This window comes from Pholcus phalangioides, unplaced genomic scaffold (assembly GCF_987345545.1).
Source record: "Pholcus phalangioides strain wild (caught in Gottingen) unplaced genomic scaffold, Ppha-v1.0 ptg000031l_1, whole genome shotgun sequence".
NCBI classification, from domain to species: domain Eukaryota; kingdom Metazoa; phylum Arthropoda; class Arachnida; order Araneae; family Pholcidae; genus Pholcus; species Pholcus phalangioides.
Genome location: NW_028301621.1, coordinates 9508011 through 9521222, shown reverse-complemented (window position 1 = coordinate 9521222; position 13212 = coordinate 9508011). Strand labels below are relative to the sequence as shown.

The window sequence follows — 13212 nt, the reverse complement described above, 5'->3', positions numbered from 1 at the left end:
GTCATGTTTCATTTTGTTAAAAAAAAGCGATTATCCATTCTAAAAATCATTCATATCTACTGTGCTATTTAACCGACCGCCGGTAGTTCAGTTGGTAGAGCGGTGGGCTGTAGACGCAAATATCAGATATACATAGGTCGCTGGTTCGAATCCGGCTCGACGGAAATGTTTTTTTTTTTTTTTTTACAGAAAGAGTTGAATGTTAGTTCTCACATGAAAACGTCATGTTTCATTTTGTTGAAAAAAAGCGATTATCCATTCTAAAATCATCCATATCTACTGTGCAATTTATCCGACCGTCGATATCTCAGTTGGTAGAGCGGTGGACTGTAGACGCAAATATCAGATATCCATAGGTCGCTGGTTCGAATCCGGCTCGACGGAAATGGTTTTTTTTTTTTTTTTTTTACAGAAAGAGTTGAATGTTAGTTCTCACATGAAAACGTCATGCTTCATTTTGTTGAAAAAAAGCGATTATCCATTCTAAAATCATCCATATCTACTGTGCAATTTAACCGACCGTCGATAGCTCAGTTGGTAGAGCGGTGGACTGTAGACGCAAATATCAGATATCCATAGGTCGCTGGTTCGAATCCGGCTCGACGGAAATGGTTTTTTTTTTTTTTTTTACAGAAAGAGGTGAATGTTAGTTCTCACATGAAAACGTCATGCTTCATTCTGTTCAAAAAAAGCGATTATCCATTCTAAAATCATCCATATCTACTGTGCGATTTAACCGACCGTCGATAGCTCAGTTGGTAGAGCGGTGAGCTGTAGACGCAAATATCAGATATCCATAGGTCGCTGGTTCGAATCCGGCTAGACGGAAGTGGTTTTTTTTTTTTTTACAGAAAGAGTTGAATGTTAGTTCTCACATGAAAACGTCGTTTCATTTTGTTGAAAAAAAGCGATTATACATTCTAAAAATCATTCATATCTACTGTGCAATTTATCCGACCGTCGATATCTCAGTTGGTAGAGCGGTGGGCTGTAGACGCAAATATCAGATATCCGTAGGTCGCTGGTTCGAATCCGGCTCGACGGAAATGTTTTTTTTTTTTTTTACAGAAAGAGTTGAATGTTAGTTCTCACATGAAAACGTCATGGTTCATGTTGTTGAAAAAAAGCGATTATCCATTCTAAAAAACATTCATATCTACTGTGCAATTTAACCGGGCGCCGATAGCTCAGTTGGTAGAGCGGTGGGCTGTAGACGCAAATATCAGATATCCATAGGTCGCTGGTTCGAATCCGGTTCGACGGAAATGTTTTTTTTTTTTTTACAGAAAGTGTTGAATGTTAGTTCTCACATGAAAACGTCATGTTTCATTTTGTTGAAAAAAAGCGATTATCCATTCTAAAATCATCCATATCTACTGTGCAATTTAACCGGGCGCCGATAGCTCAGTTGGTAGAGCGGTGGGCTGTAGACGCAAATATCAGATATCCATAGGTCGCTGGTTCGAATCCGGCTCGACGGAAATGGTTTTTTTTTTTTTTTTACAGAAAGAGTTGAATGTTAGTTCTCACATGAAAACGTCATGTTTCATTTTGTTGAAAAAAAGCGATTATCCATTCTAAAAATCATTCATATCTACTGTGCAATTTAACCGGGCGCCGATAGCTCAGTTGGTAGAGCGGTGGGCTGTAGACGCAAATATCAGATATCCATAGGTCGCTGGTTCGATTCCGGCTCGACGGAAATGGTTTTTTTTTTTTTACAGAAAGAGTTGAATGTTAGTTCTCACATGAAAACGTCATGTTTCATTTTGTTGAAAAAAAGCGATTATCCATTCTAAAAATCATTCATATCTACTGTGCAATTCAACCGACCGCCGGTAGCTCAGTTGGTAGAGCGGTGGGCTGTAGACGCAAATATCAGATATCCATAGGTCGCTGGTTCGAATCCGGCTCGACGGAAATGGTTTTTTTTTTTTTTTTACAGACAGAGTTGAATGTTATTTCTCACATGAAAACGTCATGTTTCATTTTGTTGAAAAAAAGCGATTATCCATTCTAAAATCATCCATATCTACTGTGCAATTTATCCGACCGTCGATAGCTCAGTTGGTAGAGCGGTGGACTGTAGACGCAAATATCAGATATCCATAGGTCGCTGGTTCGAATCCGGCTCGATGGATATGGTTTTTTTTTTTTTTTACAGAAAGAGTTGAATGTTAGTTCTCACATGAAAACGTCATGTTTCATTTTGTTGAAAAAAAGCGATTATACATTCTAAAATCTTCCATATCTACTGTGCAATTTAACCGACCGTCGATAGCTCAGTTGGTAGATCGGTGGACTGTAGACGCAAATATCAGATATCCATAGGTCGCTGGTTCGAATCCGGCTGGACGGAAATGGTTTTTTTTTTTTTTTACAGAAAGAGTTGAATGTTAGTTCTCACATGAAAACGTCATGTTTCATTTTGTTGAAAAAAAGCGATTATCCATTCTAAAAATCATTCATATCTACTGTGCAATTTAACCGACCGCCGATAGCTCAGTTGGTAGAGCGGTGGGCTGTAGACGCAAATATCAGATATCCATAGGTCGCTGGTTCGAATCCGGCTCGACGGAAATGTTTTTTTTTTTTTTTTTACAGAAAGAGTTGAATGTTAGTTCTCACATGAAAACGTCATGTTTCATTTTGTTGAAAAAAAGCGATTATCCATTCTAAAATCATCCATATCTACTGTGCAATTTAACCGACCGTCGATATCTCAGTTGGTAGAGCGGTGGGCTGTAGACGCAAATATCAGATATCCATAGGTCGCTGGTTCGAATCCGGCTCGACGGAAATGTTTTTTTTTTTTTTTACAGAAAGAGTTGAATGTTAGTTCTCACATGAAAACGTCATGTTTCATTTTGTTGAAAAAAAGCGATTATCCATTCTAAAAATCATCCATATCTACTGTGCAATTTAACCGACCGTCGATAGCTCAGTTGGTAGAGCGGTGGACTGTAGACGCAAATATCAGATATCCATAGGTCGCTGGTTCGAATCCGGCTGGACGGAAATGGTTTTTTTTTTTTTTTACAGAAAGAGTTGAATGTTAGTTCTCACATGAAAACGTCGTGTTTCAGTGTGTTGAAAAAAAGCGATTATCCATTCTAAAATCATCCATATCTACTGTGCAACTTAACCGACCGCCGATAGCTCAGTTGGTAGAGCGGTGGGCTGTAGACGCAAATATCAGATATCCATAGGTCGCTGGTTCGAATCCGGCTCGACGGAAATGTTTTTTTTTTTTTACAGAAAGAGTTGAATGTTAGTTCTCACATGAAAACGTCATGTTTCATTTTGTTGAAAAAAAGCGATTATCCATTCTAAAATCATCCATATCTACTGTGCAATTTAACCGACCGTCGATAGCTCAGTTGGTAGAGCGGTGGACTGTAGACGCAAATATCAGATAACCATAGGTCGCTGGTTCGAATCCGGCTCGACGGAAATGGTTTTTTTTTTTTTTTTACAGACAGAGTTGAATGTTAGTTCTCACATGAAAACGTCATGTTTCATTTTGTTGAAAAAAAGCGATTATCCATTCTAAAATCATCCATATCTACTCTGCAATTTAACCGACCGTCGATAGCTCAGTTGGTAGAGCGGTGGGCTGTAGACGCAAATATCAGATATCCATAGGTCGCTGGTTCGAATCCGGCTCGACGGAAATGGTTTTTTTTTTTTTTACAGAAAGAGTTGAATGTTAGTTCTCACATGAAAACGTCGTGTTTCAGTGTGTTGAAAAAAAGCGATTATCCATTCTAAAATCATCCATATCTACTGTGCAATTTAACCGACCGTCGATAGCTCAATTGGTAGAGCGGTGGACTGTAGACGCAAATATCAGATATCCATAGGTCGCTGGTTCGAATCCGGCTCGACGGAAATGGTTTTTTTTTTTTTTTTTTACAGAAAGAGTTGAATGTTAGTTCTCACATGAAAACGTCATGCTTCATTTTGTTGAAAAAAAGCGATTATCCATTCTAAAATCATCCATATCTACTGTGCAATTTAACCGACCGTCGATAGCTCAGTTGGTAGAGCGGTGGACTGTAGACGCAAATATCAGATATCCATAGGTCGCTGGTTCGAATCCGGCTCGACGGAAATGGTTTTTTTTTTTTTTTTTTTACAGAAAGAGTTGAATGTTAGTTCTCACATGAAAACGTCATGCTTCATTTTGTTGAAAAAAAGCGATTATCCATTCTAAAATCATCCATATCTACTGTGCAATTTAACCGACGGTCGATAGATCAGTTGGTAGAGCGGTGGACTGTAGACGCAAATATCAGATATCCATAGGTCGCTGGTTCGAATCCGGCTCGAAGGAAATGGTTTTTTTTTTTTTTTTTTTACAGAAAGAGTTGAATGTTAGTTCTCACATGAAAACGTCATGCTTCATTTTGTTGAAAAAAAGCGATTATCCATTCTAAAATCATCCATATCTACTGTGCAATTTAACCGACCGTCGATAGCTCAGTTGGTAGAGCGGTGGACTGTAGACGCAAATATCAGATATCCATAGGTCGCTGGTTCGAATCCGGCTCGACGGAAATGGTTTTTTTTTTTTTTTTTTTTTACAGAAAGAGTTGAATGTTAGTTCTCACATGAAAACGTCATGCTTCATTTTGTTGAAAAAAAGCGATTATCCATTCTAAAATCATCCATATCTACTGTGCAATTTAACCGACCGTCGATAGCTCAGTTGGTAGAGCGGTGGACTGTAGACGCAAATATCAGGTATCCATAGGTCGCTGGTTCGAATCCGGCTCGACGGAAATGGTTTTTTTTTTTTTTTTTTACAGAAAGAGGTGAATGTTAGTTCTCACATGAAAACGTCATGCTTCATTTTGTTCAAAAAAAGCGATTATCCATTCTAAAATCATCCATATCTACTGTGCAATTTAACCGACCGTCGATAGCTCAGTTGGTAGAGCGGTGGGCTGTAGACGCAAATATCAGATATCCATAGGTCGCTGGTTCGAATCCGGCTAGACGGAAATGGTTTTTTTTTTTTTTACAGAAAGAGTTGAATGTTAGTTCTCACATGAAAACGTCATGTTTCATTTTGTTGAAAAAAAGCGATTATCCATTCTAAAAATCATTCATATCTACTGTGCAATTTAACCGGGCGCCGATAGCTCAGTTGGTAGAGCGGTGGGCTGTAGACGCAAATATCAGATATCCATAGGTCGCTGGTTCGATTCCGGCTCGACGGAAATGGTTTTTTTTTTTTTACAGAAAGAGTTGAATGTTAGTTCTCACATGAAAACGTCATGTTTCATTTTGTTGAAAAAAAGCGATTATCCATTCTAAAAATCATTCATATCTACTGTGCAATTCAACCGACCGCCGGTAGCTCAGTTGGTAGAGCGGTGGGCTGTAGACGCAAATATCAGATATCCATAGGTCGCTGGTTCGAATCCGGCTCGACGGAAATGGTTTTTTTTTTTTTTTTACAGAAAGAGTTGAATGTTATTTCTCACATGAAAACGTCATGTTTCATTTTGTTGAAAAAAAGCGATTATCCATTCTAAAATCATCCATATCTACTGTGCAATTTATCCGACCGTCGATAGCTCAGTTGGTAGAGCGGTGGACTGTAGACGCAAATATCAGATATCCATAGGTCGCTGGTTCGAATCCGGCTCGATGGATATGGTTTTTTTTTTTTTTTACAGAAAGAGTTGAATGTTAGTTCTCACATGAAAACGTCATGTTTCATTTTGTTGAAAAAAAGCGATTATACATTCTAAAATCTTCCATATCTACTGTGCAGTTTAACCGACCGTCGATAGCTCAGTTGGTAGATCGGTGGACTGTAGACGCAAATATCAGATATCCATAGGTCGCTGGTTCGAATCCGGCTGGACGGAAATGGTTTTTTTTTTTTTTTACAGAAAGAGTTGAATGTTAGTTCTCACATGAAAACGTCATGTTTCATTTTGTTGAAAAAAAGCGATTATCCATTCTAAAAATCATTCATATCTACTGTGCAATTTAACCGACCGCCGATAGCTCAGTTGGTAGAGCGGTGGGCTGTAGACGCAAATATCAGATATCCATAGGTCGCTGGTTCGAATCCGGCTCGACGGAAATGTTTTTTTTTTTTTTTTTACAGAAAGAGTTGAATGTTAGTTCTCACATGAAAACGTCATGTTTCATTTTGTTGAAAAAAAGCGATTATCCATTCTAAAATCATCCATATCTACTGTGCAATTTAACCGACCGTCGATATCTCAGTTGGTAGAGCGGTGGGCTGTAGACGCAAATATCAGATATCCATAGGTCGCTGGTTCGAATCCGGCTCGACGGAAATGTTTTTTTTTTTTTTACAGAAAGAGTTGAATGTTAGTTCTCACATGAAAACGTCATGTTTCATTTTGTTGAAAAAAAGCGATTATCCATTCTAAAAATCATCCATATCTACTGTGCAATTTAACCGACCGTCGATAGCTCAGTTGGTAGAGCGGTGGACTGTAGACGCAAATATCAGATATCCATAGGTCGCTGGTTCGAATCCGGCTGGACGGAAATGGTTTTTTTTTTTTTTTACAGAAAGAGTTGAATGTTAGTTCTCACATGAAAACGTCGTGTTTCAGTGTGTTGAAAAAAAGCGATTATCCATTCTAAAATCATCCATATCTACTGTGCAACTTAACCGACCGCCGATAGCTCAGTTGGTAGAGCGGTGGGCTGTAGACGCAAATATCAGATATCCATAGGTCGCTGGTTCGAATCCGGCTCGACGGAAATGTTTTTTTTTTTTTACAGAAAGAGTTGAATGTTAGTTCTCACATGAAAACGTCATGTTTCATTTTGTTGAAAAAAAGCGATTATCCATTCTAAAATCATCCATATCTACTGTGCAATTTAACCGACCGTCGATAGCTCAGTTGGTAGAGCGGTGGACTGTAGACGCAAATATCAGATAACCATAGGTCGCTGGTTCGAATCCGGCTCGACGGAAATGGTTTTTTTTTTTTTTTTACAGACAGAGTTGAATGTTAGTTCTCACATGAAAACGTCATGTTTCATTTTGTTGAAAAAAAGCGATTATCCATTCTAAAATCATCCATATCTACTCTGCAATTTATCCGACCGTCGATAGCTCAGTTGGTAGAGCGGTGGGCTGTAGACGCAAATATCAGATATCCATAGGTCGCTGGTTCGAATCCGGCTCGACGGAAATGGTTTTTTTTTTTTTTACAGAAAGAGTTGAATGTTAGTTCTCACATGAAAACGTCGTGTTTCAGTGTGTTGAAAAAAAGCGATTATCCATTCTAAAATCATCCATATCTACTGTGCAATTTAACCGACCGTCGATAGCTCAATTGGTAGAGCGGTGGACTGTAGACGCAAATATCAGATATCCATAGGTCGCTGGTTCGAATCCGGCTCGACGGAAATGGTTTTTTTTTTTTTTTTTTACAGAAAGAGTTGAATGTTAGTTCTCACATGAAAACGTCATGCTTCATTTTGTTGAAAAAAAGCGATTATCCATTCTAAAATCATCCATATCTACTGTGCAATTTAACCGACCGTCGATAGCTCAGTTGGTAGAGCGGTGGACTGTAGACGCAAATATCAGATATCCATAGGTCGCTGGTTCGAATCCGGCTCGAAGGAAATGGTTTTTTTTTTTTTTTTTTTACAGAAAGAGTTGAATGTTAGTTCTCACATGAAAACGTCATGCTTCATTTTGTTGAAAAAAAGCGATTATCCATTCTAAAATCATCCATATCTACTGTGCAATTTAACCGACCGTCGATAGCTCAGTTGGTAGAGCGGTGGACTGTAGACGCAAATATCAGATATCCATAGGTCGCTGGTTCGAATCCGGCTCGACGGAAATGGTTTTTTTTTTTTTTTTTTTTTACAGAAAGAGTTGAATGTTAGTTCTCACATGAAAACGTCATGCTTCATTTTGTTGAAAAAAAGCGATTATCCATTCTAAAATCATCCATATCTACTGTGCAATTTAACCGACCGTCGATAGCTCAGTTGGTAGAGCGGTGGACTGTAGACGCAAATATCAGGTATCCATAGGTCGCTGGTTCGAATCCGGCTCGACGGAAATGGTTTTTTTTTTTTTTTTTTACAGAAAGAGGTGAATGTTAGTTCTCACATGAAAACGTCATGCTTCATTTTGTTCAAAAAAAGCGATTATCCATTCTAAAATCATCCATATCTACTGTGCAATTTAACCGACCGTCGATAGCTCAGTTGGTAGAGCGGTGGGCTGTAGACGCAAATATCAGATATCCATAGGTCGCTGGTTCGAATCCGGCTAGACGGAAATGGTTTTTTTTTTTTTTTACAGAAAGAGTTGAATGTTAGTTCTCACATGAAAACGTCATGTTTCATTTTGTTGAAAAAAAGCGATTATCCATTCTAAAAATCATTCATATCTACTGTGCAATTTAACCGACCGCCGATAGCTCAGTTGGTAGATCGGTGGGCTGTAGACGCAAATATCAGATATCCATAGGTCGCTGGTTCGAATCCGGCTAGACGGAAATGGTTTTTTTTTTTTTACAGAAAGAGTTGAATGTTAGTTCTCACATGAAAACGTCGTGTTTCAGTGTTGAAAAAAAGCGATTATCCATTCTAAAATCATCCATATCTACTGTGCAATTTAACCGACCGTCGATAGCTCAATTGGTAGAGCGGTGGACTGTAGACGCAAATATCAGATATCCATAGGTCGCTGGTTCGAATCCGGCTCGACGGAAAAGGTTTTTTTTTTTTTTTACAGAAAGAGTTGAATGTTAGTTCTCACATGAAAACGTCATGTTTCATTTTGTTGAAAAAAAGCGATTATCCATTCTAAAAATCATTCATATCTACTGTGCAATTTAACCGGGCGCCGATAGCTCAGTTGGTAGAGCGGTGGGCTGTAGACGCAAATATCAGATATCCATAGGTCGCTGGTTCGAATCCGGCTCGACGAAAATGGTTTTTTTTTTTTTACAGAAAGAGTTGAATGTTAGTTCTCACATGAAAACGTCATGTTTCATTTTGTTGAAAAAAAGCGATTATCCATTCTAAAAATCATTCATATCTACTGTGCAATTTAACCGACCGCCGATAGCTCAGTTGGTAGAGCGGTGGGCTGTAGACGCAAATATCAGATATCCATAGGTCGCTGGTTCGAATCCGGCTCGACGGAAATGGTTTTTTTTTTTTTTTACAGAAAGAGTTGAATGTTAGTTCTCACATGGAAACGTCATGTTTCATTATGTTGAAAAAAAGCGATTATCAATTCTAAAAATAATTCATATCTACTGTGCAATTTAACCGGCCGCCGATAGCTCAGTTGGTAGAGAGGTGGGCTGTAGACGCAAATATCTGATATCCATAGGTCCCTGGTTCGAGTCCGGCTCGACGGAAATGGTTTTTTTTCTTTTTACAGAAAGAGTTGAATGTTAGTTCTCACATGAAAACGTCATGTTTCATTTTGTTGAAAAAAAGCGATTATCCATTCTAAAAATCATTCATATCTACTGTGCAATTTAACCGACCGTCGATAGCTCAGTTGGTAGAGCGGTGGACTGTAGACTCAAATATCAGATATCCATAGGTCGCTGGTTCGAATCCGGCTCGACGGAAATGGTTTTTTTTTTTCACAGAATGAGTTGAATGTTAGTTCTCACATGAAAACGTCATGTTTCATTTTGTTGAAAAAAAGCGATTATCCATTCTAAAAATCATTCATATCTACTGCGCAATTTCCCCGACCGCCGATAGCTGAGTTGGTAGAGCGGTGGGCTGTAGACGCAAATATCAGATATCCATAGGTCGCTGGTTCGAATCCGGCTCGACGGAAATGGTTTTTTTTTTTTTTTACAGAAAGGGTTGAATGTTAGTTCTCACATGAAAACGTCATGTTTCATTTTGTTGAAAAAAAGCGATTATCCATTCTAAAAAACATTCATATCTATTGTGCCATTTAACCGGGCGCCGGTAGCTCAGTTGGTAGAGCGGTGGATTGTAGACGCAAATATCAGATATCCATAGGTCGCTGGTTCGAATCCGGCTCGACGGAAATGTTTTTTTTTTTTTACAGAAAGAGTTGAATGTTAGTTCTCACATGAAAACGTCGTTTCATTTTGTTGAAAAAAAGCGATTATCCATTCTAAAAATCATTCATATCTACTGTGCAATTTAACCGACCGCCGATAGCTCAGTTGGTAGAGCTGTCGGCTGTAGACGCAAATATCAGATATCCATAGGTCGCTGGTTCGAATCCGGCTCGACGGAAATGTTTTTTTTTTTTTTACAGAAAGAGTTGAATGTTAGTTCTCACATGAAAACGTCGTTTCATTTTGTTGAAAAAAAGCGATTATCCATTCTAAAATCATCCATATCTACTGTGCAATTTAACCGACCGTCGATAGCTCAATTGGTAGAGCGGTGGACTGTAGACGCAAATATCAGATATCCATAGGTCGCTGGTTCGAATCCGGCTCGACGGAAATGGTTTTTTTTTTTTTTTACAGAAAGGTTTGAATGTTAGTTCTCACATGAAAACGTCATGTTTCATTTTGTTGAAAAAAAGCGATTATCCATTCTAAAATCATCCATATCTACTGTGCAATTTAACCGACCGTCGATAGCTCAGTTGGTATAGCGGTGGACTGTAGACGCAAATATCAGATAACCATAGGTCGCTGGTTCGAATCCGGCTCGACGGAAATGGTTTTTTTTTTTTTACAGACAGATTTGAATGTTAGTTCTCACATGAAAACGTCATGTTTCATTTTGTTGAAAAAAAGCGATTATCCATTCTAAAATCATCCATATCTACTGTGCAATTTATCCGACCGTCGATAGCTCAGTTGGTAGAGCGGTGGACTGTAGACGCAAATATCAGATATCCATAGGTCGCTGGTTCGAATCCGGCTCGACGGAAATGGTTTTTTTTTTTTTTACAGAAAGATTTGAATGTTAGTTCTCACATGAAAACGTCATGTTTCATTTTGTTGAAAAAAAGCGATTATCCATTCTAAAAATCATTCATATCTACTGTGCAATTTAACCGACCGTCGATAGCTCAGTTGGTAGAGCGGTGGACTGTAGACGCAAATATCAGATATCCATAGGTCGCTGGTTCGAATCCGGCTCGACGGAAATGGTTTTTTTTTTTCACAGAATGAGTTGAATGTTAGTTCTCACATGAAAACGTCATGTTTCATTTTGTTGAAAAAAAGCGATTATCCATTCTAAAAATCATTCATATCTACTGCGCAATTTCCCCGACCGCCGATAGCTGAGTTGGTAGAGCGGTGGGCTGTAGACGCAAATATCAGATATCCATAGGTCGCTGGCTCGAATCCGGCTCGACGGAAATGGTTTTTTTTTTTTTTTTTACAGAAAGAGTTGAATGTTAGTTCTCACATGAAAACGTCATGCTTCATTTTGTTGAAAAAAAGCGATTATCCATTCTAAAATCATCCATATCTACTGTGCAATTTAACCGACGGTCGATACATCAGTTGGTAGAGCGGTGGACTGTAGACGCAAATATCAGATATCCATAGGTCGCTGGTTCGAATTCGGCTCGACGGAAATGTTTTTTTTTTTTTTTTTTTTACAGAAAGAGTTGAATGTTAGTTCTCACATGAAAACGTCATGCTTCATTTTGTTGAAAAAAAGCGATTATCCATTCTAAAATCATCCATATCTACTGTGCAATCTAACCGACCGTCGATAGCTCAGTTGGTAGAGCGGTGGACTGTAGACGCAAATATCAGATATCCATAGGTCGCTGGTTCGAATCCGGCTCGACGGAAATGGTTTTTTTTTTTTTTTTTTTACAGAAAGAGTTGAATGTTAGTTCTCACATGAAAACGTCATGCTTCATTTTGTTGAAAAAAAGCGATTATCCATTCTAAAATCATCCATATCTACTGTGCAATTTAACCGACCGTCGATAGCTCAGTTGGTAGAGCGGTGGACTGTAGACGCAAATATCAGATATCCATAGGTCGCTGGTTCGAATCCGGCTCGACGGAAATGGTTTTTTTTTTTTTTTTTACAGAAAGAGGTGAATGTTAGTTCTCACATGAAAACGTCATGCTTCATTCTGTTCAAAAAAAGCGATTATCCATTCTAAAATCATCCATATCTACTGTGCGATTTAACCGACCGTCGATAGCTCAGTTGGTAGAGCGGTGGGCTGTAGACGCAAATATCAGATATCCATAGGTCGCTGGTTCGAATCCGGCTAGACGGAAGTGGTTTTTTTTTTTTTTACAGAAAGAGTTGAATGTTAGTTCTCACATGAAAACGTCGTTTCATTTTGTTGAAAAAAAGCGATTGTCCATTCTAAAAATCATTCATACCTACTGTGCAATTTAACCGACCGCCGATAGCTCAGTTGGTAGATCGGTGGGCTGTAGACGCAAATATCAGATATCCATAGGTCGCTGGTTCGAATCCGGCTAGACGGAAATGGTTTTTTTTTTTTTTTACAGAAAGAGTTGAATGTTAGTTCTCACATGAAAACGTCATGTTTCATTTTGTTGAAAAAAAGCGATTATCCATTCTAAAAATCATTCATATCTACTGTGCAATTTAACCGGGCGCCGATAGCTCAGTTGGTAGAGCGGTGGGCTGTAGACGCAAATATCAGATATCCATAGGTCGCTGGTTCGAATCCGGCTCGACGGAAATGATTTTTTTTTTTTTACAGAAAGTGTTGAATGTTAGTTCTCACATGAAAACGTCATGTTTCATTTTGTTGAAAAAAAGCGATTATCCATTCTAAAAATCATTCATATCTACTGTGCAATTAAACCGACCGCCGATAGCTCAGTTGGTAGAGCGGTGGGCTGTAGACGCAAATATCAGATATCCATAGGTCGCTGGTTCGAATCCGGGTCGACGGAAATGGTTTTTTTTTTTTTTTTACAGAAAGAGTGGAATGTTAGTTCTCACATGAAAACGTCATGTTTCATTATGTTGAAAAAAAGCGATTATCAATTCTAAAAATAATTCATATCTACTGTGCAATTTAACCGACCGCCGATAGCTCAGTTGGTAGAGCGGTGGGCTGTAGACGCAAATATCAGATATCCATAGGTCGCTGGTTCGAATCCGGCTAGACGGAAGTGGTTTTTTTTTTTTTTACAGAAAGAGTTGAATGTTAGTTCTCACATGAAAACGTCGTTTCATTTTGTTGAAAAAAAGCGATTGTCCATT

At 38.6% G+C, this 13212-nt stretch overlaps 1 protein-coding gene and 49 non-coding genes across 51 annotated transcripts in view; all 50 read left to right on the top strand.

The window, feature by feature from the left end:
- The window catches only part of LOC149067118 (guanylate cyclase 32E-like), a 294881-nt gene that overhangs the window by 147814 nt on the left and 133855 nt on the right, over positions 1-13212 (top strand). The window lies entirely within an intron of this gene.
- On the top strand, positions 297-384 carry TRNAY-GUA (transfer RNA tyrosine (anticodon GUA)). Its single transcript is given in 2 exon segments — positions 297-333; positions 349-384. It is a non-coding gene; the product is annotated as a tRNA-Tyr (tRNA).
- Positions 520-607, top strand: TRNAY-GUA (transfer RNA tyrosine (anticodon GUA)). Its single transcript is given in 2 exon segments — positions 520-556; positions 572-607. It is a non-coding gene; the product is annotated as a tRNA-Tyr (tRNA).
- TRNAY-GUA (transfer RNA tyrosine (anticodon GUA)) lies at positions 958-1045 on the top strand. Its single transcript is given in 2 exon segments — positions 958-994; positions 1010-1045. It is a non-coding gene; the product is annotated as a tRNA-Tyr (tRNA).
- TRNAY-GUA (transfer RNA tyrosine (anticodon GUA)) lies at positions 1177-1264 on the top strand. The gene is given in 2 exon segments: positions 1177-1213; positions 1229-1264. It is a non-coding gene; the product is annotated as a tRNA-Tyr (tRNA).
- Positions 1394-1481, top strand: TRNAY-GUA (transfer RNA tyrosine (anticodon GUA)). The gene is given in 2 exon segments: positions 1394-1430; positions 1446-1481. It is a non-coding gene; the product is annotated as a tRNA-Tyr (tRNA).
- On the top strand, positions 1615-1702 carry TRNAY-GUA (transfer RNA tyrosine (anticodon GUA)). The gene is given in 2 exon segments: positions 1615-1651; positions 1667-1702. It is a non-coding gene; the product is annotated as a tRNA-Tyr (tRNA).
- TRNAY-GUA (transfer RNA tyrosine (anticodon GUA)) lies at positions 1833-1920 on the top strand. The gene is given in 2 exon segments: positions 1833-1869; positions 1885-1920. It is a non-coding gene; the product is annotated as a tRNA-Tyr (tRNA).
- TRNAY-GUA (transfer RNA tyrosine (anticodon GUA)) lies at positions 2053-2140 on the top strand. Its single transcript is given in 2 exon segments — positions 2053-2089; positions 2105-2140. It is a non-coding gene; the product is annotated as a tRNA-Tyr (tRNA).
- TRNAY-GUA (transfer RNA tyrosine (anticodon GUA)) lies at positions 2272-2359 on the top strand. The gene is given in 2 exon segments: positions 2272-2308; positions 2324-2359. It is a non-coding gene; the product is annotated as a tRNA-Tyr (tRNA).
- Positions 2492-2579, top strand: TRNAY-GUA (transfer RNA tyrosine (anticodon GUA)). The gene is given in 2 exon segments: positions 2492-2528; positions 2544-2579. It is a non-coding gene; the product is annotated as a tRNA-Tyr (tRNA).
- On the top strand, positions 2712-2799 carry TRNAY-GUA (transfer RNA tyrosine (anticodon GUA)). Its single transcript is given in 2 exon segments — positions 2712-2748; positions 2764-2799. It is a non-coding gene; the product is annotated as a tRNA-Tyr (tRNA).
- Positions 2931-3018, top strand: TRNAY-GUA (transfer RNA tyrosine (anticodon GUA)). The gene is given in 2 exon segments: positions 2931-2967; positions 2983-3018. It is a non-coding gene; the product is annotated as a tRNA-Tyr (tRNA).
- TRNAY-GUA (transfer RNA tyrosine (anticodon GUA)) lies at positions 3150-3237 on the top strand. The gene is given in 2 exon segments: positions 3150-3186; positions 3202-3237. It is a non-coding gene; the product is annotated as a tRNA-Tyr (tRNA).
- Positions 3366-3453, top strand: TRNAY-GUA (transfer RNA tyrosine (anticodon GUA)). The gene is given in 2 exon segments: positions 3366-3402; positions 3418-3453. It is a non-coding gene; the product is annotated as a tRNA-Tyr (tRNA).
- TRNAY-GUA (transfer RNA tyrosine (anticodon GUA)) lies at positions 3586-3673 on the top strand. Its single transcript is given in 2 exon segments — positions 3586-3622; positions 3638-3673. It is a non-coding gene; the product is annotated as a tRNA-Tyr (tRNA).
- Positions 3804-3891, top strand: TRNAY-GUA (transfer RNA tyrosine (anticodon GUA)). Its single transcript is given in 2 exon segments — positions 3804-3840; positions 3856-3891. It is a non-coding gene; the product is annotated as a tRNA-Tyr (tRNA).
- TRNAY-GUA (transfer RNA tyrosine (anticodon GUA)) lies at positions 4026-4113 on the top strand. The gene is given in 2 exon segments: positions 4026-4062; positions 4078-4113. It is a non-coding gene; the product is annotated as a tRNA-Tyr (tRNA).
- On the top strand, positions 4472-4559 carry TRNAY-GUA (transfer RNA tyrosine (anticodon GUA)). The gene is given in 2 exon segments: positions 4472-4508; positions 4524-4559. It is a non-coding gene; the product is annotated as a tRNA-Tyr (tRNA).
- TRNAY-GUA (transfer RNA tyrosine (anticodon GUA)) lies at positions 4697-4784 on the top strand. Its single transcript is given in 2 exon segments — positions 4697-4733; positions 4749-4784. It is a non-coding gene; the product is annotated as a tRNA-Tyr (tRNA).
- On the top strand, positions 4919-5006 carry TRNAY-GUA (transfer RNA tyrosine (anticodon GUA)). Its single transcript is given in 2 exon segments — positions 4919-4955; positions 4971-5006. It is a non-coding gene; the product is annotated as a tRNA-Tyr (tRNA).
- On the top strand, positions 5138-5225 carry TRNAY-GUA (transfer RNA tyrosine (anticodon GUA)). Its single transcript is given in 2 exon segments — positions 5138-5174; positions 5190-5225. It is a non-coding gene; the product is annotated as a tRNA-Tyr (tRNA).
- TRNAY-GUA (transfer RNA tyrosine (anticodon GUA)) lies at positions 5356-5443 on the top strand. The gene is given in 2 exon segments: positions 5356-5392; positions 5408-5443. It is a non-coding gene; the product is annotated as a tRNA-Tyr (tRNA).
- Positions 5576-5663, top strand: TRNAY-GUA (transfer RNA tyrosine (anticodon GUA)). The gene is given in 2 exon segments: positions 5576-5612; positions 5628-5663. It is a non-coding gene; the product is annotated as a tRNA-Tyr (tRNA).
- TRNAY-GUA (transfer RNA tyrosine (anticodon GUA)) lies at positions 5795-5882 on the top strand. Its single transcript is given in 2 exon segments — positions 5795-5831; positions 5847-5882. It is a non-coding gene; the product is annotated as a tRNA-Tyr (tRNA).
- On the top strand, positions 6015-6102 carry TRNAY-GUA (transfer RNA tyrosine (anticodon GUA)). Its single transcript is given in 2 exon segments — positions 6015-6051; positions 6067-6102. It is a non-coding gene; the product is annotated as a tRNA-Tyr (tRNA).
- TRNAY-GUA (transfer RNA tyrosine (anticodon GUA)) lies at positions 6235-6322 on the top strand. The gene is given in 2 exon segments: positions 6235-6271; positions 6287-6322. It is a non-coding gene; the product is annotated as a tRNA-Tyr (tRNA).
- Positions 6453-6540, top strand: TRNAY-GUA (transfer RNA tyrosine (anticodon GUA)). The gene is given in 2 exon segments: positions 6453-6489; positions 6505-6540. It is a non-coding gene; the product is annotated as a tRNA-Tyr (tRNA).
- Positions 6672-6759, top strand: TRNAY-GUA (transfer RNA tyrosine (anticodon GUA)). The gene is given in 2 exon segments: positions 6672-6708; positions 6724-6759. It is a non-coding gene; the product is annotated as a tRNA-Tyr (tRNA).
- Positions 6888-6975, top strand: TRNAY-GUA (transfer RNA tyrosine (anticodon GUA)). The gene is given in 2 exon segments: positions 6888-6924; positions 6940-6975. It is a non-coding gene; the product is annotated as a tRNA-Tyr (tRNA).
- On the top strand, positions 7108-7195 carry TRNAY-GUA (transfer RNA tyrosine (anticodon GUA)). Its single transcript is given in 2 exon segments — positions 7108-7144; positions 7160-7195. It is a non-coding gene; the product is annotated as a tRNA-Tyr (tRNA).
- On the top strand, positions 7326-7413 carry TRNAY-GUA (transfer RNA tyrosine (anticodon GUA)). The gene is given in 2 exon segments: positions 7326-7362; positions 7378-7413. It is a non-coding gene; the product is annotated as a tRNA-Tyr (tRNA).
- Positions 7548-7635, top strand: TRNAY-GUA (transfer RNA tyrosine (anticodon GUA)). Its single transcript is given in 2 exon segments — positions 7548-7584; positions 7600-7635. It is a non-coding gene; the product is annotated as a tRNA-Tyr (tRNA).
- On the top strand, positions 7771-7858 carry TRNAY-GUA (transfer RNA tyrosine (anticodon GUA)). Its single transcript is given in 2 exon segments — positions 7771-7807; positions 7823-7858. It is a non-coding gene; the product is annotated as a tRNA-Tyr (tRNA).
- Positions 7996-8083, top strand: TRNAY-GUA (transfer RNA tyrosine (anticodon GUA)). Its single transcript is given in 2 exon segments — positions 7996-8032; positions 8048-8083. It is a non-coding gene; the product is annotated as a tRNA-Tyr (tRNA).
- TRNAY-GUA (transfer RNA tyrosine (anticodon GUA)) lies at positions 8218-8305 on the top strand. The gene is given in 2 exon segments: positions 8218-8254; positions 8270-8305. It is a non-coding gene; the product is annotated as a tRNA-Tyr (tRNA).
- Positions 8653-8740, top strand: TRNAY-GUA (transfer RNA tyrosine (anticodon GUA)). The gene is given in 2 exon segments: positions 8653-8689; positions 8705-8740. It is a non-coding gene; the product is annotated as a tRNA-Tyr (tRNA).
- TRNAY-GUA (transfer RNA tyrosine (anticodon GUA)) lies at positions 8873-8960 on the top strand. Its single transcript is given in 2 exon segments — positions 8873-8909; positions 8925-8960. It is a non-coding gene; the product is annotated as a tRNA-Tyr (tRNA).
- TRNAY-GUA (transfer RNA tyrosine (anticodon GUA)) lies at positions 9091-9178 on the top strand. Its single transcript is given in 2 exon segments — positions 9091-9127; positions 9143-9178. It is a non-coding gene; the product is annotated as a tRNA-Tyr (tRNA).
- On the top strand, positions 9530-9617 carry TRNAY-GUA (transfer RNA tyrosine (anticodon GUA)). The gene is given in 2 exon segments: positions 9530-9566; positions 9582-9617. It is a non-coding gene; the product is annotated as a tRNA-Tyr (tRNA).
- TRNAY-GUA (transfer RNA tyrosine (anticodon GUA)) lies at positions 9967-10054 on the top strand. The gene is given in 2 exon segments: positions 9967-10003; positions 10019-10054. It is a non-coding gene; the product is annotated as a tRNA-Tyr (tRNA).
- TRNAY-GUA (transfer RNA tyrosine (anticodon GUA)) lies at positions 10397-10484 on the top strand. The gene is given in 2 exon segments: positions 10397-10433; positions 10449-10484. It is a non-coding gene; the product is annotated as a tRNA-Tyr (tRNA).
- On the top strand, positions 10616-10703 carry TRNAY-GUA (transfer RNA tyrosine (anticodon GUA)). Its single transcript is given in 2 exon segments — positions 10616-10652; positions 10668-10703. It is a non-coding gene; the product is annotated as a tRNA-Tyr (tRNA).
- Positions 10833-10920, top strand: TRNAY-GUA (transfer RNA tyrosine (anticodon GUA)). The gene is given in 2 exon segments: positions 10833-10869; positions 10885-10920. It is a non-coding gene; the product is annotated as a tRNA-Tyr (tRNA).
- On the top strand, positions 11052-11139 carry TRNAY-GUA (transfer RNA tyrosine (anticodon GUA)). The gene is given in 2 exon segments: positions 11052-11088; positions 11104-11139. It is a non-coding gene; the product is annotated as a tRNA-Tyr (tRNA).
- TRNAY-GUA (transfer RNA tyrosine (anticodon GUA)) lies at positions 11713-11800 on the top strand. Its single transcript is given in 2 exon segments — positions 11713-11749; positions 11765-11800. It is a non-coding gene; the product is annotated as a tRNA-Tyr (tRNA).
- TRNAY-GUA (transfer RNA tyrosine (anticodon GUA)) lies at positions 11936-12023 on the top strand. Its single transcript is given in 2 exon segments — positions 11936-11972; positions 11988-12023. It is a non-coding gene; the product is annotated as a tRNA-Tyr (tRNA).
- On the top strand, positions 12157-12244 carry TRNAY-GUA (transfer RNA tyrosine (anticodon GUA)). Its single transcript is given in 2 exon segments — positions 12157-12193; positions 12209-12244. It is a non-coding gene; the product is annotated as a tRNA-Tyr (tRNA).
- Positions 12594-12681, top strand: TRNAY-GUA (transfer RNA tyrosine (anticodon GUA)). The gene is given in 2 exon segments: positions 12594-12630; positions 12646-12681. It is a non-coding gene; the product is annotated as a tRNA-Tyr (tRNA).
- Positions 12812-12899, top strand: TRNAY-GUA (transfer RNA tyrosine (anticodon GUA)). The gene is given in 2 exon segments: positions 12812-12848; positions 12864-12899. It is a non-coding gene; the product is annotated as a tRNA-Tyr (tRNA).